At 42.1% G+C, this 23,181-nt stretch overlaps 1 long non-coding RNA gene across 1 annotated transcript; it reads right to left on the bottom strand.

The window, feature by feature from the left end:
* Window positions 1–3,815: 3,815 nt before the first annotated feature.
* On the bottom strand, window positions 3,816–5,015 carry LOC120710580. Its single transcript, XR_005689939.1, has 3 exons — window positions 4,899–5,015; window positions 4,016–4,462; window positions 3,816–3,934 (listed from the first exon to the last, which is right to left on the bottom strand). It is a non-coding gene; the product is annotated as an uncharacterized LOC120710580 (long non-coding RNA).
* Window positions 5,016–23,181: the final 18,166 nt, after the last annotated feature.

Below are 23,181 nucleotides of genomic sequence, written 5' to 3'. Positions count from 1 at the left end.
AAATATAAATTACGGTTATTCTACATTGTAAGTGCAATAAATAATAGCATAGAACAATCAGAAACAAGGTTAATCTAGTGATCTTTCATTAAACTAAATTTAAAGCACGACTGCATGAGAAAGATAAAGAATTAAAAGGACTGGAAATATGAAAAGGAAGAAAGACAAAAAGAGAGAATGCCCTGGTCAAACCTCCTCTTCTCTACCACTTAGAAATGGCACAGATTACATATAAGATGCAAATTCCATAGGCAGTACGTGGCAGGGGATAAATAAAAGTGGAAGGTAAAAGGAGGGCAGAGATGTGAAAAGTGTAAGCAAGTCATATTTCAAATTTATATAACACATTGCACATCTAATTCGAGCTATTGTTCCCATCTTTTCACCTAGTGTAGACTAAATGTAACAAAAAGCAAAATAGCATCATACATAATTTAAAAGAGACAAAATATAGGACCAGTAATACCTGTTTTTAATTGTAGTTCTAGAGTATTTGAGTTCCTGATTCATATCAGTAAAACAAAGATAGCTCCAATCATTATAAGAAGCTCCTGAAATAGGATAGTTGCACACAGGTAGGTGATATTATTTCATAGCCCAACAAACTCAACCATACATATAGCTGCAGATTTGATTTAGAGCGCCCGTATCCCTGAATGCACCAAAGAGAATCACGAATGCTGCTTGCTATCCCTCTCAAACTTACAACGCATTTCCCACTTCAAATAAAAAATTCTGAGATAAAGAGCAAATCATATCATATAATTCTAAAAAGAAAATAACCATCACATACCTAAAACCCTTGCCAAAATCCTAGCAAGTATTCAGCCACCTCAAATCCTCGATAGTGTGGGAGTGTAAATTAGCTACTTGCTATATGAAATACCCGGTACACCATTCCCCATGGAACCCCAGAATCCCCTACCAAACAAGTTTTGCAAACCCTACCATGCAAAAAGACACCAACCTGTAGCTGCATTTATGTTGAGGGGTTGTAATATATCAGGAAAAAAAAAAGAGGTGCAGGATACCTCGTGCAGTTTGCTCCTATATACATATAATTAACTTATTATTGTCGAATTGGCTCCAGACAGTAGTAGAATAGCAACAATGGTTAATAGCCCCCTAAGGGCAACTCCAACCGAACTCTCAAATTTGAACCCCTATTCCTCTACATGAGGAGCTCTCATCCAGATTCCAGCCCCCTACTTCTTTCCAACTCCAACCGAACTCTTATATGTCTCCCTATATCTTCAATGTCTCTTTTCAATTGATATCATGTAACTAACAATGGTAGAACTATATAAGCAAATGGTGTTTATTAGCAATAATGATTATCTCAATGAATATATTTCGGACTAATAATTTTTGAATGGGATTATTTATAATAATTAATTATTCAATAATTTGGCCGCTAACGATAATTTGAACGATGACTAATATTCCAACGGCTATATTTCAAATGGGTATATGTCAACGGCTATAATGCAATCGAGTATATGAAACGTCTATATTTCGAACGGTTATATTTGAAATGGCTATTTGAAATGACTATATTTCAAACGGTCATATCCCAACGGCTATATTTCAAACGGCAATGTCTTTCATCTCAATATACACAGACTCATTCACCCTATTCTGCAAAGAGCCAATCACTTCGTTGTTGCTTCGTCACATCAAAATGAGTAGACTCTATCGCTTGGACTCGTTGTCCTCGTCAGATGATGATGACGAGCCTAAACTCACCCTTGGTGCACTACATCAAGCTCATATGAGATACCTGGCTATGCATAGTTCACAATGGGGGGGCTCTATACCTGGCCGGCAATATATTCATCACGATAGAGAAAGTGGACATTGGAGGTTGTACCATGACTATTTTTCAGAAGCTCCAACATATGATGCATCTATCTTTCGGCGCAGGTATGTGAAATTGTCTTTTTTTCCCTCGCATTCTCAATCCATCGATAAGAAGCTCCTACATTTTTCTTATTATTGTTTCTTCGACTCAGGTTTAGAATGGCTCGTCCTCTATTTCTTCGCATAGCACATGCTGTAGAGGAGCATGATAATTGCTTTGTGCAAAAATGGGACAGATGTGGAAGGCTTGGGTTATCTTGTCTGCAGAAAATTTGTGCTGCCTACATGATGATTAGTTATGGCGTTCCCGCAGATTTTATGGACCAATATTTTCGTATTGGAGAAAGTACTGTCATAGAGAGTCTTAGGAGGCTAGTTAGAGCTATTATTGAAGTGTTTGGGGATGAGTACTTGAGATCTCCAAACGAGCAAGACACAGCTAGATTGCTTGCAAGTGCCGAGCGTAGGGGTTTTCCTGGAATGCTTGGGTCCCTAGATTGTATGCATTGGGTGTGGAGAAACTGCCCTACAGCATGGAAAGGTCAGTATACGGGACATGTCCATGAGCCTACAATCATTCTTGAAGCCATTGCTTCTAAAGATCTTTGGATTTGGCATGCTTTCTTGGGATTACCAGGCTCTCACAATGATATCAATGTGTTCCATCGATCGCATCTGTTTGCAAGGCTAGCGGATGGGCAAGCCCCCAAAGTTGATTTTACCATCAACGGACATAGTTACAACATGGGCTATTACCTTACTGATGGCATCTATCCTCAATGGGCAACATTTGTGAAGACCATACAATCTCCACTAGGCAATAAGAGGAAATACTTTGCCAAGGCTCAAGAAGCAGTTAGAAAGTATGTTGAACGAGCTTTTGGAGTTTTGCAATCTCGTTTTGCCATTGTTCGTGGACCGGCTCGTTTCTGGGATAAGGATACACTTAGGGAAATTATGACAGCTTGTGTTATAATGCACAATATGATAATTGAAGATGAGAGAAATGAAGATGAAGATGTTGACATCCACTACGAGGGGGTTGGCCAACTTGTAAGCACTATGCCACCTGAACAACGCAACCATACACGTGAGTTTTCTTATTTCATTCAAGCTCATCGTGATATCAGAAAATAGAGAAACACACCAACAACTTCAGCAAGATCTGATCGAGCACCTTTGGCAACGCCATGCAGACTTGTATTGATCATCCACTATGTATCTCTATTTCTAATTCATGTACTTGTTGTTCAATGAAATATGTATTTCTCATTCATGCACAGCTTTATGTATTGAACACAAATTAGCATAAACAGTCCAAGACAAATAATTAAATTGTTCATACATACCGATGCAAATAATTAAATTGTTCATACATACCGAGGCAAATAATTAAATTGTTCATACATAACTGACAAAGGCCCATAATCTCAAGTATTACCGCTACCCAAGCGTCGAGCAATGATCTGTTTTTGCAGCATACTATAGAATATTTTTTGGTCCCCATTCAATTGAGTTAAATCCACATTCATTATTTTCTCATCATCCATCCTTTGTTTCAACAGCAATTCTTGTTGTTGGAGATCAATGCGTCTATTCTCCACTTGTTCCTTGATATCAAGCCTCCTAGTCTCCACTTCTTGCTTCATTTGCATCCTTTTAATTTCTACAGCAAGCCTCTCATCATTGCGCTCTTTTTCCCTAAGCTCTTTTAGCTCATCAGCCTTTTCTTTCTTAGACCAACTATATTCTACTGCTCCCAAGTAAAGAGTTTCAGCTTGAGCTATAGGATTTTTACCTCGCCTTTCTTTCTCCTTCTTCTGACCATCAGGCCTACCTTTACTTGGTGAAGTATGACTTGGACCATCTTCTTCATCACCATGGTGACTTTCATGTGTTCCAGGAGTAGCAGCCTTGGACTTGCTGTTGATGATGTCTTCTGTTTTTTGTTGGTGCTGTTACAAGGGAGGTCTTTCCACTTCTGGGCATGCTGCAGCAGGTTCCAACAATGCAGCAAACCAAATGACTTGTTATCCGGATCTGCATCCTTGTATAACACACATGCTTGTTGAATCTGGACAAATAGCAATGTGTTAGTAATAATAAACATGCATGCATATACATTTCCAAACCAGACAAGAAAAATATTGTATACCTTGTCTTGCTCTGTGACACCACTTTGATTGGAACGAAGTACTTGACTGTACCATGAACAAAACTTGCTAACACTTGCTTAAATGACACCCCAACGGTGTGAGAGAGAACTGATATTATGATCAGATTCGAATGTCTTGTACTTGTGGTAGAACTCATGAATTCGCTGCCAATAAGTACTACGATTTTGATCAACATATTGAACACGATCCATGCTTACTTCTAGCCATGCCGATGCCAACAAAATATCCTCCTTCTCGCTGAAATTCCTTATTCTCTTCTTGTTCTTCTTTCCTATCTTCAAGGACGGAGAAACCTCTATAGGCGTAGGTTCCTCCGTATTTGCTTGTTCATCGGGCATTGCTCCAAAATTGATCTCATCAGCGTCAAGCTCACTGCTTCCAATATTGCTCTCCACCAAATTAACCCAGCTTTGCATTTCTACCGCCTGCAATTAAATATGAAAAAAACAGCAGATAAGCAATCAGAAAGCACCAGGCCCTATCCCCTAGCTCCCTCACGCAGCAACAGCAGCAACAGGGCGCGGCCTCCCTCACGCAGCAGCAAGCCAGTACTGCACCCCCTCACGCAGCAGCAGTAGCAGCAACAGGGCACGGGGCACCCCTGGCGCGCAAAGGACAGGGCGCCACCACCGCCCTTGGCCTCGGCCTCCTGCCGCACGGCCGCCGGCCCCTGATGCGTGGATCTAGGCAGGTGGCCCCTCACGCGCGGATCTCGGCAGGCCGCAAGCCCCATCTAGCGTAGGCGGCACACCGCTAGCCCCATGGCCGCCGCCGCCCTCCATGGTGCCGCCGGATCTACAGGTGCTATTTCCCCTCCCTCTCCTAGACTGCACAGCTGCTTTAGAGGAGAAATCAACGTACCTAGCTTGGGGAAACTTTCCTGGACGGCGCGAGGAAAGCTCCGTGGAGGCGCGGGAGGGCAGACCGTTGGCGCCGCCACTGGATGAGAGTCCGGTAGAGGACCTCCTACAAGTGAGAGTTCGAGGGGAGGAAATGAGGCCGCCCCATCTGTCGGGGGCCGGATGAGAGACCAATTGGAGCATGTTTTTTGCGTTTCAACCCTCAAAGATGAGGTAGGGGTGCAAAAAGGGTCTCGGTTGGAGTTGCCCTAACATACTATGCATTCACGCTTCTAAAAGTTGGGAGAGAACCAGATCCGAGAGAGATGCAAAGCTTCAAAAGAAATGTCACAATCAGATTCAGAATATGTATGTTGGGACTTGTCGGTAACATCAAAAGCTTGAAAATCGAAATCACTAGACTGTACAGACCTAGGATTGACAACTAATCCTGTAGATCTCTTTGGAGAGCCATCTAAGTAAGAAAAAAGAGGCATATAAGACTCCACATGAAGGCAACTGACAGATTCACACAAATCAGCATAAATAGAACTATTAAAAGAGAAAGCACACAGTGCATAGCGGGATAGAAAAATTTACTACAACCTTATGCTAAGCAGCATGTCAATTGTATACATCAAAATTTCTAATGTATCCAACAAGTGGGAAATGGGGAAAAACAAATGAAGGAAGCAACATTTAAAAAAGCTGACACTGGAAGTACAGTAATCATAAAACTATATGCATGAATGGTCTGCAATACTACTACAACTAAAAAATAGAACTAAACAACCAAAATACCCTCATCTTATCCATTCTATTTTAGTTATAATCTCCAATCAGTCAGAAATGTCTTCCAGGAAACAAGTTAGAATAAGTTTATATGTACACAATTCATATGATTCTGTTCTAGTCAGTATTCAGGACTGATTACTTATGTCTGAAGTGTCTAGTATACTTGATTACAGAGAAACACATGGGTCCGAGTCATAAAAAGTACTATCTCTGATTAATGGGGGATTTTATCGTACTAATGGATCGGTTCAATGAGAACTCTTGTGTCCATCTTTCAAAAAGAAGATTAAACTCCAGCCTGCAACCACTACCAAATGCCTGCTCAGGGGACCGTTGCTCACCGAGGAGAACACAACTTATTAGCCAAAAAGAACGAAATGGTTAGGAAAAAATGAACAAATCAGCGACTTTGTTGCGAAACTAAGAAAAATCAACCTTAACCAAACAGATCAAGCGGATCTACAATAAAAAATCAGTTAGCCAGCTACTCATTCAAAAAACTGAGAACAGCATTCCCAGCAAACCCTCTAAATCCTCTAGCAAAGAGTTTTGCGCCGTATTATACAGATAACAAATTCAGCCACCTATGGATTAAAATAAGGCAAATCAAAAGGCTACACATAGGAATGACGCAGAGATATCAGGGAATCGACCTGCTAGAACATCGCTCCTCAAAATAATCCCAGGCAAAAAAAAGGGGTTGAAGATCAAGGAGAAGTGATATCGATGGAAATCAACAATCAACAATGAATGTGCAGATGGAGATGGGGATCGATGAACCCTACGGCCGCTTGTGTCGATTCGCTTCTCCGCTCTAGGCAACAGGAACGAGGAAGATGACGTGATGAGCGACAATGTGCGGCTTTGGAAATAAACTCATCATTCTGGTATGCGATGGAAATAATGCTGCTAGCATATAACTAGAATGGCGTGGAGATCATTTTTTTTTGAAATAAGAGATGGTTTTTTGTTGCGAGGAGGATGATGTCACTGTTGACACCCAAAATTGGCACGATTGAGGTTTTCTAGATGATCTGGACAGACCGGTCAGATCTCTCATACAAACCGGTCAGACCTGTCAGGAAAAGTATGTCAAATCATCAATTGGACTACACCATTGCGTAGATCTCGTTGAGATGATCGAAATGCATATATGAAGCGTCCATTTTGGAGTCCGGATGAGGAAGTTATGCCTCCCGGAAGACCTGCACCCCGGTCTAACCAGTCCAGGGGCGGTCAGACCGGTCCGAAACGCCCAATCCGAGTTAGGAGTTGTATTTTGACACGAGATTTATTAGGGTTTCGACTCCTAATGGGTATATACCTCCCCACCCTATATATATGAAGGGCCACGACCGATTGAGGGTAATCCCAATCGATTCACACAATTACCTTTACCTTTTATCCTCCAAACTCTAGCTTTTCCAACCCCATCTTCTGTTCTTCGCTCTTCTCCATGGCGTTTGATGATGTTCTGAGTGGCCTGCCGACCTTAGAGCAACCCTAGCTCCATTAGCTCTGACGAGGTCCCTCCCGAGCTCTTGGTTCTAGGTCTTCGCCGTCTTCCTGGAGCACCGGTCTGACCGGTCCGCTATATTGGTCTGACTGGTCGGCGCAGGGAGGGTGCTGGTGTTGATCATTTTGACGATCTTGCCACACGTTCTAGCACGTTCGAGTGTGTGACCAGATTTTGCGTCAACACACTTTTTGGCAACTTTGCTGGGGGAATGATTAATCTGGTTATTCAAAACCGATCTAATCTACTCTCTAGATGGGTGTCATCACCGACCTCAATGAAGGCAACATCTCTGCATCTATCGAGGAACTCAGTGAGGAGGAGTGTCAAGATTACTTGGTGGCCAGAGAGCACCTCATGTCACAATTCTTGAAGGGGATTGAAGAAAGATGAAAAATGCCAAGTCACGAAGGTTCAAGACTTTGTGATACCCTCCTTCACACTTAAGAATAAGCAAGTCGAGGTAATAAGCTGTAGCGAAAATGGCCTCTCATGCCATATTTCAATATAATGTTTTGGTGATTGATATAAGACAACACAACACTTGGACTAATATAATTGTTAAGATGACCATTCTCAGGCTTTTAGGTTCAAGTGATAACAAAGAGAAGATAGGCGTAGCTAGGCCCAAAGGACAAGAATTGAAGAGACCATGAAGAAATCCAAGTCAAAGAAGTCAAGACAGAGATACATTTGTATCACCGGTTGAACCGACGCTGAGAAAATTACATACGTCGGTGCATTGACTTGGAGCACACCAGGAATTTTGCTTTCACCGATTGAACCGACGTTAGGGAAGTTGAATACGTCGGTGCAATGGACCCAGAAGCTGAGGCAAGGTCTATACACCGGATGAACTGACGATTGGGTCTTGGTGAACGTCGGTGCAGTTGTCCAGAGAGTTTGTTTTTCAGAGTTCACAGGACAACTACACTCACCGGTTAAACCGACGCAGCATCGGTTGATTGCTCGTATACATAACGGCTAGTTTCTGAGGCGGGCAGTTTAGTATCACCGGTTGAACCGACGATGGCTATTGGAGGTGCGTCGGATTAACCGGCGTTAAGTATTTTTCTGACAGCTTTTCTCCAACGGCTATATTTGCTTGTGCTGCTGTAGGATCAAGAACACCGACTAGAGGGGGGGTGAATAGGCGGTTTAAAATCTAAAACCAATAACACTAGAGAAATTTAATTAGTAACAAAGGAAATGGCTCAAAAATACCTCAAAAAATCAGAAAATCATGAAAACTCATAAATGGCTCAAAAATACCTCAAAAAATCAGAAAAATGAAACAACTAGTGCATGAAAGAACCATATGCCACATGTGCTAGTTATCAAGCCACATTTGAGAAGTCAATGATATTTAACTCATTTCTCAACTTGCAAAACCGAGATTCATCCAAAGGCTTGGTAAATATATCGGCTAATTGATCATCCGTGCCAATACCATCAATCTTGATATCACCCTTGTTCACATGATCTCTAAGAAAATGATGGCGGATATCAATATGCTTGGTTCTTGAATGTTGGACCTGATTAGAGACAATCTTCACAGCACTTTCATTATCACACAACAAGAGAATTTCATCAAATTTCACACCATAGTCAAGAAGAGTTTGCTTCATCCATAATAATTGTGCACAACAACTTCCGACCGAGATATATTCCGCTTCGGCGGTTGAAAGAGCCACAGAATTTTGCTTCTTTGATGACCATGATACAAGAGATCTTCCAAGAAATTGACAACCACCGGATGTGCTTTTTCTATCAACCTTGCACCCCGCATAATCCGAATCCGAGAATCCAACCAAATCAAAATGAGCACCCTTGGGATACCATAAACCAATATTAGGAGAATATTTCAAGTATCTCAAGATCCTTTTGACGGCGGTCAAATGACATTCTCTAGGTGCGGCTTGAAATCGTGCATACATGCAAACACTAAACATGATGTCGGGCCTAGATGCAGTCAAATAAAGCAAACTACCAATCATAGAACGGTAAAGCTTTTGGTCAACCAGGTTACCTCCCTCATCTAGGTCGAGATGCCCATTGGTGGCCATAAGAGTCTTGATTGGTTTTGCATCTTCCATACCAAATTTCTTCAAGATATCCTTCACATATTTTGATTGACACACAAAGGTGCCTTCCTTGAGTTGCTTGATTTGAAGTCCAAGAAAGAAACTCAATTCACCAATCATGGACATTTCAAATTCCCTAGACATCATTTCACCAAATTCCTCACAAAAACTTGGGTTAGTTGAACCAAAGATAATATCATCAACATAAATTTGACAAACAAACAAATCTTTACCAATATCTTTAGTGAACAAAGTAGTGTCAACCTTACCAATTTTGAAGCCCTTAGAGATTAGAAAGTCCCTCAATCTTTCATACCAAGCTCGTGGAGCTTGCTTAAGACCATAAAGAGCTTTAGAGAGCTTGTATACATGATTTGGCTTCTTGGGATCTTCAAAACCGGGAGGTTGCTCAACAAAAACAAGTTCACTAATCTTGCCATTCAAGAAAGCACTTTTCACATCCATTTGAAAAAGTTTTATGTTGTGAGAGCAAGCATAAGCTAATAAAATTCTAATAGCTTCTAATCTAGCAACGGGAGCAAAAGTTTCACCGAAATCCAAACCTTCGACTTGAGTGAAGCCTTGAGCTACCAATCTTGCCTTGTTTCTCACAACCATTCCATCTTCATTTTGCTTGTTTCTAAAGACCCATTTAGTGCCGATAACATTATAATTCTTGGGCCTCTCAACTAAATCCCAAACTTGATTCCGGGTGAAATTATTTAATTCTTCATGCATAGCATTCACCCAATCCGGATCTCTCAATGCTTCATCTACACGGTTAGGTTCAAAAAAAGATACAAAAGAATAATGTTCACAAAATGAAGCAATGCGAGATCGAGTTTGGACACCTTTACTAATATCACCCATGATTTGATCCACCGGATGATCCTTTGCAAGAACATGATGAATTCTTTGAGGAACAATGGGTTCTTGAGTTGATGAAGGAGGTGCACTAGATGAACCAACTTGATCTTGTACTTGAGAATCATCATTACTTGAATCTTGTACAATTTGTTGTGCTTGATCATTTGAGATAGAAGTTGAAGGATTAACTCTAATAGAGATAGAAGGACCATCTTCATCTTCATCTTCTTCTCTTGGTCTAACATCACCAATTGACATATTTTTCATTGCATTTCTCAAGCCATCACTTCTCACATCATCAAGATTTTCTTGTTCATTATGAGAACCATTTGTTTCATCAAACTCAACATCATATGCTTCTTCAACAATGCCATGAGTTTTGTTGTAGACCCGATAAGCCTTGCTATTAGATGAATATCCAAGAAGAAAACCCTCATCACATTTGCTTTGAAACTTTGATAACCGAGTTCCCTTCTTGAGAATATAGCATTTGCAACCAAACACTCTAAAATATGATATATTTGGCTTCCTTCCAATGAGCAACTCATATGGGGTCTTGTTATGAAATCTATGGCAATACAATCTATTTGAGGCATGACAAGCCGTGTTGATTGCTTCGGCCCAAAAGCTATCCGAAACATTATACTCAGAGAGCATTGATCTTGCCATATCAATTAAGGTTCTATTTTTCCTCTCAACAAGACCATTTTATTCCGGAGTGTACTTGGTTGAGAATTCATGCTTGATTCCTTTCTCATCACACCATTCCTCAACTCTTGTGTTTCTAAACTCACTTCCATTGTCACTCCTCACTTTCTTCACCTTGAGCTCAAATTCATTTTCGGCCCTTGTAAAGAATTTCTTGAATGTGTCATATGTATCGGTCTTGTCATGAAGAAAGAAAACCCATGTATATCTTGAGTAATCATCCACTACCACAAGACAATAGCAATTTCCACCAATACTTCTATATGTTGTAGGACCAAATAAATCCATATGCAATAATTCCAAAGGTCTCTCGGTTGACATGACAATCTTAGTGGGATGAGTATTTGCAACTTGCTTTCCGGCTTGACATGCACTACAAAGCTTATCTTTATCAAACTTCACATTCTTCAAGCCAACTACTAAATCATGCTTCAAAAGTCGGTTAAGTTGCTTCATGCCAACATGACCAAGCCTTCTATGCCATAACCAACCCAAAGATGATTGAGTGAATAAGCAAGTGGACAAGTTTGCCTCTTTAGTAGCAAAATCCACAAGATATACATCCTCATGTCTAAATCCCGTAAAGATGTGATCTTTTCCATCCAAGCTAGTCACTACAACATCTTCTCTAGTGAAACTACACTTATATCCAAAATCACAAAGTTGAGTGACCGCTAAGAGATTAAACTTGAGAGAATCAACCAACAATACATTTGAAAGAGAATGATTGCTTGAGATAGGAATTGTACCAACTCCTTTGACTTTGCCCCGGCTATTGTCATCAAAGATGATGTCACTATAGCCACCCACATTCTCATCTAGAGAGGAAAACATCATTTGATCTCCGGTCATGTGTTGAGTGCATCCACTATCAAGCACCCAATGTCTTCCTCCGGACTTGTAATTCACCTACAAAGAGGAAGTAACTCTTTTAGGTACCCAAACTTTCTTGGGTCCTTGAACGTTAGTGACCACATTAGTGACCAAGACTTTTGGCACCCAAATGGCATTCTTTTTAGCACCATTTATAGGTATCCCAACAAATTTTGCACTAACATTGCCATTTGAATTTTTCATAAGCATGTAACTTGAATCAATGGATATGACTTTCTTGTTGGTGTAATTTTTCTCAACATGACCAACCTTCTTGCATCTTTCACAATATGGCTTGCCACTACTCTTCACAAAAGTAGTTTTGGTTTGCACAAAAGCCTTCTTCCCTTTCTTAGGAATATATCCAAATCCTTGCTTGTTCAAGGTGAACTTTTGGCTTGCCCAACAATGATTAAACTTTGCTCTACTATCATAGTATTTTCTCAAATCATTAGTCAAGCAAGTAACCTCTTTCTTTAACAAATCATTTTCCATAATGAGAGATTCATTGCAAGAAGGGTTATCAATTTTAGTGCAAAGAGAACTAGTAGAGCTAGAGCCACAAGATTTATCATCAATTAAATCACAACTAACACCAATGCTCAAAGTTGCTTTTCTTTCATGACTAAGCAAGGTATTGTGAGCTTCCTCAAGCTTCTCATGAGTTTCTTTGAGATTCTCATGAGAAGTCTTTAGCTCCTCATAGGAAACTTGAAGAGAAGTAAACTTCAACTTCAAGTCCTTCAATTTAGCCTTTTCTTTTGTCATGAATTCATCGGCATCATTTAGCATTTCAACAAGATCATCATATGAAAGTTCATCAAGTTCACCATCTTGTTGTACCTTTGCACCACCCTTTGCCATAAGACAATGTGGTGTAGAGAAGAGTGATGGAGCCTCCTTGATGGCGATCCCGGCAACTCCCTTGGATGGCTTGTCATCATCATCATCATCATCATCATCATCGGAGCTTGCATTGGAATACCATTCAACAAAATAAGCTTGCCCATTCTTCTTCTTCTTGATGAACTTCTTCTTCTTCTTTTCATCATTTTTCTTGTCCTTTTTCTTGTTTGGACAATTGACAATGATATGACCTACTTCACCACAATTGAAGCAAGTCTTGTCCACAAAAGGATTTTTTCTTGATGATTGACCTCTCTTGCCAAAGTTCTTCTTGCTCATCATTCTATTGAATCTCTTGACAAAGAGAGCCATCTCCTCATCCGATTCTTCTTCTTGGCACCCACTTTCTTCTTCATTTTTGCTATCTTGAGCTTTGAATGCTACACTTTTCTTTTTCACATCAATTTCTCCACCATGAGCTTCATCTTGAGATTTCTTGAACATGTCATGGGTGAGAATTTCTCCCAATATTTGTGTGGGAGTTGCGGTCTTCACATTTGACCTTACAAGTAAAGTCACAATTGTGTCATATCTTTCCGGAAGACATCTAAGAAATTTGTGGTTGAAATCCCCATCCGGTACCTCAAATCCAAGTCCCTTGAGGTCATTCACAATGTCATTTAGCCGGTTGAACATCTCGGCTATACTCTCATCCTTCTTCATGGTGAATTCACTAAAATTTACTTTAAGCAAATATAACTTGGCCTCCTTCACGGTTGATGTGCCCTCATGAATTTCCATGAGCTTCTTCCATATGTCATTTGCATTTGTGAGGCTCTTGACTCTATTAAATTCATTCACATCAAAAGCATTAAAGAGCACATTAACCCCTTGATCATTTAGTGTCTCATTTTCCTCATCTAGGGGTGTCAAACTCTTTGGGTCCAAAATGACATATCCATCATTTACTACTCTCCATAGCTTTCTACTCATGGCTTTGAGATGAGCCGACATCCTAGTCTTCTAATAATCATAATTGTTCCCATCAAAGAATGGTGGCTTCCCAACATGAATCCCATGATCACTAGTCATTGTTCTACTCCAAGATGGTTAAATCCGTAATTAAAGGAGTACTTAGCTCTGGTACCACTTGTAGGATCAAGAACACCGACTAGAGGGGGGTGAATAGGCGGTTTAAAATCTAAAACCAATAACACTAGAGAAATTTAATTAGTAACAAAGGAAAGCCCTATGTCATGCTATTACTATTTCTAGATGGGTTTGCAACCTAGGGTGAAAAGACACAAATCAAGCTCTAGTAAAGTAAATTGCTCAAAGTAAAGACAAGAATAAAAGTGAGCAAGAGAAGTAACCAAGCTTGACACAAGAATATGTCCCGTGGTGTCGATGACTTGCCGGTCACCCCTAATCCACGTTGAGGTGGATTCCAAGAATCAACCGCTCCTCTATCAAGAACCTCTTGATCTTGAGCTGGCTTGAATCAAGAAACCGCTCCACACCTCGATTCCACTAGAGTTGCTCTTCACCACTCCGGTGAGGTGAGCACAAAACCTCTCACAACCGAAATCGGGGCTCCTCAACAATCTCCTTGGAGGTGCTCCACGAAATCCTCTTCTCCAAGCCGTCTAGGGAGCGGCAACTCCCAAGAGTAACAAGTTGATGACGCTTGCTTGAAGTTTCCCTAATGCCACAAAGCTCAAACTCTTGATGCAATGCACTAGGAAGTTCTCACACTCTCAAGAATGCAAAATCTAAGCAAGTGTGTGTGAGAGAGGGATGCCTTAGCTCTAATGTGTCAAGAATGCTGTCCAAATGGCCAAGAGAGTCACCCAATGGCCGGGCATTGGGTATATATAGACACCCCTCAAAAAACTAGCCGTTACACTCTTTTCTGCGAAGTCGCCGACCGTCCGCGTTACAAAAACCGGACTGTCCGCCATTATAAACCAGTGAGTTAGAGTGCAATAAATGCATGTCAGAACTAGCCGTTAAGCCCTGGCGGACCGTCCGCGCCCCAGTGGCGGACCGTCCGCAGTTAAGAGTTCCACACCACCAGAGACTAACATCGTCTCTGGAACAACTTTGAGATTAGCCTGCGGACCGTCCGCGCCTCAGGAGCGGACCGTCCGCAGTTAACTTTTTAGCCCAAACCAGAGAAACAACCTTTCTGGTACAAAACTGAGATTAGCAGGCGGACCGTCCGCACCCCATGGCTGGACTGTCCGCCGTTCAACTTTGAAGCTCACACCAGACAGACACCCTTTCTGGTACACATTTGAAAAACAGTGGCGGACCGTCCGCCCACCTGGGCCGGACCGTCCGCGAGCCCACCAGAGACTCTGCAAGCTCTCTGGAACGGGCGCGGACTGTTCGCCCCTCTGGTGCGGACTGTCCGCCGTTACTCAGTCAGCTCTCAAACTTAGTCTTTTTCAAATCTTTTCAAAACGCCGTTAGCCCTCATGCATGCAACTAGACATTTTGAGCAAAATGGCGCTAAAGACCCGTCAAGCAGGAGTACACAACCCCTCTTGATAGTACGGCTATCTATCCAACAAATCCGGTCACTTTTCATCCACTAAACGCCTTGTGACCGGTAAAATACAAAAGCCCTATTTTATACCTTTGCCTTGAGCCCGAGCTTTGCTCATCATCTCCAAAAACTCCATACGTTCACAATCAAATCTCTTTCATCCGTGGATCAACCTATACTCATTATCTCAACTGAAATCGTTAATCCACAAACCATTGTCATTAATTACCAAAACTTGAATTAGGGGCCTAGATGCTTTCAGCTGCCTATATATACCCCCAAGGCTGGGTCATTTGGGGTGTGCTGGAGTTGCTGAACCCTACTACACTTGAAGAACACCTCCAACCACCATAGAGCTTCATTGTACATCATATAGGCTTAAGCACACTTATGAGAGTGCTTAGTGCTTGGTTAGGCTTAGCTCTTGAGAGAGCAAAGCTTAAGTGAAAGCCTTGCTGCGGCAAGCATCTTGTGTATTCGTCGTGTGACCCTCCGACTTGGTGTGGAGCGGCAACGACACTTTGTGTGGGGAAGGAGACCCCTCTTGGTGAGAAGCTCCAATAGTGAAGACAGTGCCGTTGGTGACGCTTTGAGAGAGACGGTGGTTGTGGCCTAGTCTTGGTGACTTGGCGCCACTTAACCTTTGCTTGCCGGGAGCCTTGGTGGCGAACGCAAGATGGTGATCAAGCGAAGAGACTTGGCATCACACTTGTTCTTGTTGGACAAGTGGCCGTGGACGTAGGGAGGGACTTGGTGTCCTAACCGAACCATGTTAAATCGTGTGTCTTGGTGTCTTCACGGGAGTTTGCATATTCTCTCCCTTACCTCTTTACTTACCGTATTACATTTCCGCATTTACTCTATCTTGTGTGCATTTACTTTCCTAGTTAGTTTGATTAGGATTGGCTATAGGTTGCAAGTCTTTTAGGGGTAAGTAGAGAGTAGCATAGATAAATCTTAGTTATAACTAGCATGTGTAGGACATGTTAGGTTTATCTTATGCAAATAGATTGAGCCCTAGGTTAGAAAGCGATTAGCGATCCTATTCACCCCCTCCCCCTCTAGGGTCGAACACCCTGGTGATCCTTACATAAGCGATGTAAGCACTTCATCTCCCGACTTGTTCAGCTAGTTATCATCTATTATGGATCAAAAAAATGCCGATATGTATAAAACCACGAATGATTTGTCTGGTAATTTAAAGGGTCAAGTAGAAATTATGAAAAAAGCAAGTCTGTAGATGATAATTGTGCTTTCCAAATGTTGACGGTCACTAACGACCCATTTTGACCGTCAACTATCGTGCAAAAGTCGAGCATCATAAGGAATAAATATTAGCATAGGATGATTATTTGATGAATTCCACAGATGCTGGTCTGAGAATGTGTGCAGGTGAATTTGGGCCAAAATTGCATGTGACAAGCATATTATCCAAGGCATAAATTTCTAGGCCAAGCACCAGCAAGCCCAAAGGCTAAAAGGGCCCACTTGGCAGCTGCACATAAGAGAAAGACGCAGCCCATAAGCAAGGTGACACATCACCGATCCGAGGTAACATCTTCTCGACGAATCAGACGCGTTCACGAGGATCTACGGGCCCACCAGAGCTACCAAACCGACTTAAGACAGGCCCTTACCCATATACATGACATGGGGGCCCACCTAGCAGCCACCTAACTGAAGACCAGGCCGAACGGACCCAGCCCACGGTCGGCCGACCTCCAGGTCGCCCGACCCAGTGGTGGCAGCCCACGGGCCCCACCGCCTCTCAGCGACACGTGGCTTCGCGTGGTTGGCTACCTATGGCGGTTTGGCTTCATTCCCGGGGTGGCTCCCTCCTATAAATACAAGGGGAGGGGGTGAGAATTAGAACACACACCACACACACAACACACACAACACACAACACATTCCACTCTTCTCTTGAGTTCTCACTTGAGTGAGAGTTGTCTTAGGGAGTTTAGGAGTAGAGGTACACATGAGGGGCACCGATAACGGTGCTCTTCTCCAAATTGTACCTCTACGAGAGTGAGGGAGATAATCGGGGGATGTGCCGGGCTTGTCGGCGCTCTTCTCCGCTTGTACCTCGACAGATGCTTATTCGGTTGTAAGTGTTCGAGACTTTCTTTGATTATTTAGAATTAGAGTCTAGATCGTAAGTTATCATCTCTGCCTTATATTAGTTGATGTGTATGCTAGCGAGTAGCATTTGACTCTAGAGTGGGCTCCGGATAGAAAAGGATAACCCTGTATGCCTCTAGAGTTAGTAGGGAAAGGCGTAGACGTGGTGTCTAGGCCTGGACTATACCACTCAGTTGTCTGATAGTCCCACGGTTTGTAGAGGTAGCCGACAGGTGGTGACAGCTCTGTTCGAGCCCTAGTAATCCTCCACGTCCGGATATTGGATAGAGCATAATATTGGAGCTATCGGCTTGTATAAGCCGGTCGATACCTTTAGCTCAAAATATAACGGCGACGTGATCTCTTCTTCTAGGCATAGATTCTAGATCATAGAAAGTCCTCTCTCCCTATCCTCCTACACCAGTGTGTGTGTCCTTGGACTGTCTGAACCCGTAGATAGTGTACTCACATTTCCCAGTGGATACGATACCCTGGATTACTCTTGGGTGAAAGCTTCAGCGGTATCCGTGCGCTTGCGTATTTTATTTGTGACGTTACAAAATACCAACACCAAACTCCTAGCTTATCGGCTATGCCAGCATATTCTCATCAACCACAATACTGCATGCCGATGGATTATTTTGCAGGGCAAACACGACCTCCTCTATCGGTCCACGCAGGACAGGTCAAACCGGTCCATGTGACCGGTCAGACCGGTCAGATGGGTCAGCTGACCGATCCAACCGATGCTTTGGTGGTTAGCCTGCCGATTGTGTCAACTACTTGTTTGGCGGCTCCAAGCTGAATAAATGAGTTGACAAATTATGTGCCGCCTTTGCTTTCATAGGAATCTGGTTCTCCACATGAAACGATTTTTGAAAATGTATATGAAAATTCTTTGGGGCTTGCACCGGTGAATTCGATTCAGACGATGGAACAAGATGATCCCATAGCACATCATCTTAATTTCGCAGCACAAACATCTACGAGTGGTAGATGCGAAGCCGATCTTGCTGAGTTAAAAGATGATCTGGCTGGGCACAATGAAGATAAATTGTCAGATTTAGCATCGGTTAGACAAGGCCAAAATGAGTCAGTCTCGGATTATTTCCAAATATTCAAAGCTATAAAAAACTGATGCTTTAATTTGACAATTTTTGAAAAAGATTTAGCGAACTTAGCTTACAATGGTTTGCGTTCTTACTTGAAAGAAAAACTCGATGGTTTTGATTTTATTACTATTAATCAATTGCAAATGAGAGCCATTGAGTTAGAATTTAAATTTAAGAATGCTATCTTTCGAGATTCATCAGTCCATACATATTGATGGTAAATCTGATTCGAACGATGAGAAAAAGGAAGTTGCTGAATTTATATGGCCATCAGAAGCTAAGCCATGCTCTTGTTCATCGCTTAAGCCGATTTCAAAGAATCGGCAAGAACAAGTTCATTTTACATTTGATGTTTCTAAGTGTGATCGCATATTTGATAAATTGCTTAAAAGAGGAAACATCAAGTGTTCTCATGCCATACCACCGCTTGAGGAGATAAAGCGGCATGCATATTGCAAGCGGCATAATTCTTTTTCTCATGCAACTAATGATTGTAATGTTTTTCGTCAAAAAGTCCAATCGGCCGTTAATGAAGGACGATTGGCAATGCATGAGATGCAGGTTGACAAGGTGTCAACCCCGGTTCATACCATTGATCTAGATAACGCCAAGGTGCTCATTCGGCTGGAACAAGCCGAAGGAGCTGAAGGAAAGAATGTTATCATTGGTGAGCCAAGGCCGAAGAATGTCAATGATAAGATTCTAGCCAGGGAAGTAACATAGGAGAAGACTCCTGATGGTAAGAAGTCATTAAAAATTACTGTCAAAGCTTCAAGACCCGGGGGGCAAGAGAGTTCCTCGCAAGACACGCGTCGGCCTGCTGCCCAGGCATGACCGGTCAGACCGGTCGCTACAACTGGTCAGACTGGTCAGGCATAGAGATGACCCAGGACTTTCAAGTCTAAGCACTCGGAAGTGGGTACTTGGAAAGTCAATGAGTCAAAGGTGCAAAGGAAATTAGAGAAGCAGAAACTTACCTTTGATCAATTACTGAACAAGTACACGAAGGTCGTTCCAAAAGATCGGCCACTAAAAAAGGGACCAAGTTCACCTCCGCATCATGGCAAGCGTTCTTCTCCTGAGGGAGAATCTAGCAAGCGTAGGGGTGATAGCACCACAGCGTTCCCTCCTCAGAAGGGGTATGGTACTACTCCGTGGGCATCGTCGGCATCGGATTTTTCTTATCCTGCATGGGAGCATGAAGGAATTTGGATGTATTGTTATCCGATGCTACACACACCATTTTACCAAAGGGAGGAGGATCAGAGGAGACTTGTGTTCAACAGGGTGACACGACTAGTGCATGACCAATTGGGACCCCACCAATCAAGTCAGAGGCGGCAGCCAGCACCGGTCAGACCGGCCTCATCAGAGGCCGGGCAAAGCTCCTTTCCCAAGAGAAGAGTACCGTGTCAAGGGAAGCAAAGTAGAAGTGCATCCTACTGTTGATCCAGAGAAGATTAAAACTGATGATGTTGTTCAGATCGGTGATACTAAAGTGGCTATTGATAATGTGGGTAAAAAACTGATAATGTTTATTAAATAGGTTAATTCCCCTGTTCAAAGGCCGATCAGGGCTAATGATCATCAGGCCCGCAGCAGTAGTTCAGTGTCAAAGTACTTTCAACTAAGGTGGTGTAATCCAGGGTTGACTCGTACTCAAAAGAGGAAGCTGCAACACCTACGATTTCAAGAGAAGAAGGAGAAGGAGATCTAGAAGCTGAGGGACAAACAATTCAATCAGTGCAAACCCATGGTCTCTCAGGGAAAGGTATGGAGGGTCAAAGTAGCTGACCAGCCAGCATGATCGGTCAAGCCATCTCAGGCGACCGGTCTGACTGCCCTGAACAACCGGTCAGACCGATTGACCCATCAATTCAGTAGAAAGCCGAATCAGCAATACCTGTTTCGGTTCCTTGCGATCGAGAAACACCACTATCATTCTCGGTACAAGGTGATGAGGAAGTAGTGGATCATGAGGTCACACCAAAAACACAGTAATATGGAGCTCAACGACATTTAAGTGCTCGGGGGGCAAAATATTGGCAGGTGATAATTTACCTCATGAAATTTTTATTCAATACATCAGTTTGCAAAGGGCTTTCAAGATCTTGACTATGCTTTGTTTCAAAATCTTGAGTTGTTTGAAAGATTTAACATTAGTAAATAAAGCCGAATTAGAAGTTTATTCAATTTGAACTATAAAATTGGCAAACTGTTAGTAATAAGGCATATTGATGCTCTTACTCCTATTCTTCAATTAAAGAATAAAGCCGAATTTACTTGGGGGCAAAACAGCAAGGAGTATTTGAGAAGATTAAGCAATATTTGTCTTCACCACCGGTTCTCAAGGTGCCTAGGAGAGGGTTCGTTTTAGGCTTTTTGTGGCAGCGGAAGACAAAGTTATGGGGCTGTTTTGACTCAAGAAACCGAAGGCAAGGAGTATGTTATCACTTATATAAGCCGACGACTTATTGATGCAGAGACAAGGTATATTTTTATTGAGAAATTATGTTTGTCTCTCTATTATATGCTTGTACCAAATTGAGCCATTATCTACTATCTAGTACTTGCATAGTAGTGTGTCAAACTGATGTAATCAAACGTATGTCGCAAAAGCCGATTTTGAGTAGTACAATCGGCCAATGGGCACATGCTTTAGTTGAGTACAATTTGGCTTGTGATTCTTTAATCTATGAGAGGCCAAATTGTAGCGAATTTTATTGTTAAGCATCGGATTAATGATCAAAATGATTTGGGAGTCGGCTATATTATATGCACACCATGGAAGTTATATTTCGATAGATCGGTTTGTGATAATGGTTAAGGATTTGGTGCTGTCTTGATTTCTTCAAGTGGTGCTATCTTTGGGTTCTCAAACCGATTGAAAGAGGATTGCACAAATAATCAAAGTTGAGTACGAAGCCCTTTTATTTGGCTTCAAATTTCTGCAATCTATGGGCGTGAAACATGTGGAAGCCTTTGATGATTTACTTCTGATGGTGTAGAAAGTATCCAAGGTATGCTAATGTTACAATAGATCTTTAAATGCATATATTGACGAGTGCCTCGATATTATTTCTTCCTTTCATGAATTTGTTGTAAGACATATACCAAGGAAGGAGAATGGACAGGCTAACACTCTGGCTCCTGGCTATGCAAGTGTGAAGAAATATTTTCACATTCGAAAGCCAATACAAGCAAAAGCCGAGTTGCAGGTTTTGGATGAACTGGTCCGACCGGTCGATGCAACCGATCTGACCGCCTAGACCGGTCTGACCGCCCAGACTACTGGAGGCACCAATTCGGCTATGAAAAATCATTCAATCACTAATGCCGAAGATCGGGATTGAAGAAATCCTAGTTGAGGTGTAGAGAGGAATATTCGGCATATGACATTCAAATATGTTTTGATCGATGATGAGCTCTATCTTTGAACTGCCGAATATTTATTTCTTAAGTGTTTAGACTCGGATCGGGCCAAAGTTGTCATGGGCAAAGTTCATGAAGGCATTGATTGTATACATTGATCGGCTACCAATATGAAGTGATTGTTTAGAAGAGCCGATTTTTATTACCTTATCCTAATGTCTGGTTATTTCAAGTGGTATAAGGGGTGTGAAGAATGTCGGCGGTTTGGTGATTTACAGTTGGTGCCCGCTGCGTTGATACATCCTATTATCAAATCATGGCCTTTCCAAAGTTGAGGATTGAAGTTCATTGGTCAGATTAGTCCTTCATCTTTAATAGAGCGTCGCTTCGTGTTAATTAATACAGATTATATTACTAAATGGACCGAAGCAATTGCTTAGAGGAACATGACTCACAGCCGAGGTAATGTGTACTTAGGCTTGTCTCATTTATACAAGATGACATGGCCGATACACAATATCGCCCTTGCAAACGACATGATTTGTGCGTAGGTGCTTTGCATTGTGTCAGTGCATGTTAGTTCTGGAAAATAATCTAATCTTGGCTATTTGCATTGTGATTGTGGCATAGTCATTTATGAGGCCAATTGGAATATTTTGCACTAACAAGCAAACTGAATATGGTTCTTTTATTTCAGCTAGAGGTTTATGATTCATGAATATAAGGCTGGTGGACACCATATATATTCATTATACGCTCTCAGTTGTGATTATAGAAGACAAAAGACCAATTGCTATTCATTGTAATTGGGTCAATTTGTGCATCCATGGTCATTTGAAGTGTGAGATTGATTTTGAACCGTATTCCAAACAATCATAGCCGAAGTGGTGTGTACTCAGGTTCGTATCTCACAAGAGATGCAGGCATATGAGCAGCAAGGTGAAACCATCGTCTTGAGCCATATCAAGATATGTGGTTAATCGGATTCCTTCATCATTAGAGACAAGATGTGATTGGTGCACAAGTGCTTCTCATTGTTTCAATATAGTTTTGGCTTGAAGAAATGTTTCTTGATACGCAAGCTTTACCAAGAAACAGGGGGCATATGTTGACACCCAAAATTGGCACGATTTAGGTTTTCTGGATGATCTGGACAGACCGGTCAGACCTCTCGTACAAACCGGTCAGACCGGTCAGGAAAAGTTTGTCAAATTGTCAATTGGACTGCACCATTACATAGATCTCGTCGAGACGATCGAAATGCATATATGGAACGTCCAATTTGGAGTCCGGATGATGAAGTTATGCCTCCCGGAAGACCTGTACCCCGGTCTGCCCGGTCAGACGGGTCCAGGGGCGGTCAGACCGGTCCGAAACACCCAATCCGAGTTAGGAGTTGTATTTTGACATGAGATTTGTTAGTGTTTCGACTCCTAATGGGTATAGACCTCCCCACCCTA

Source organism: Panicum virgatum, chromosome 5K (genome assembly GCF_016808335.1).
Source record: "Panicum virgatum strain AP13 chromosome 5K, P.virgatum_v5, whole genome shotgun sequence".
Classification (NCBI taxonomy): Eukaryota; Viridiplantae; Streptophyta; class Magnoliopsida; order Poales; family Poaceae; genus Panicum; species Panicum virgatum.
The sequence above is the reverse complement of the archived record's forward strand: the minus strand, read 5'-3'. Positions and strand labels throughout refer to the sequence as shown.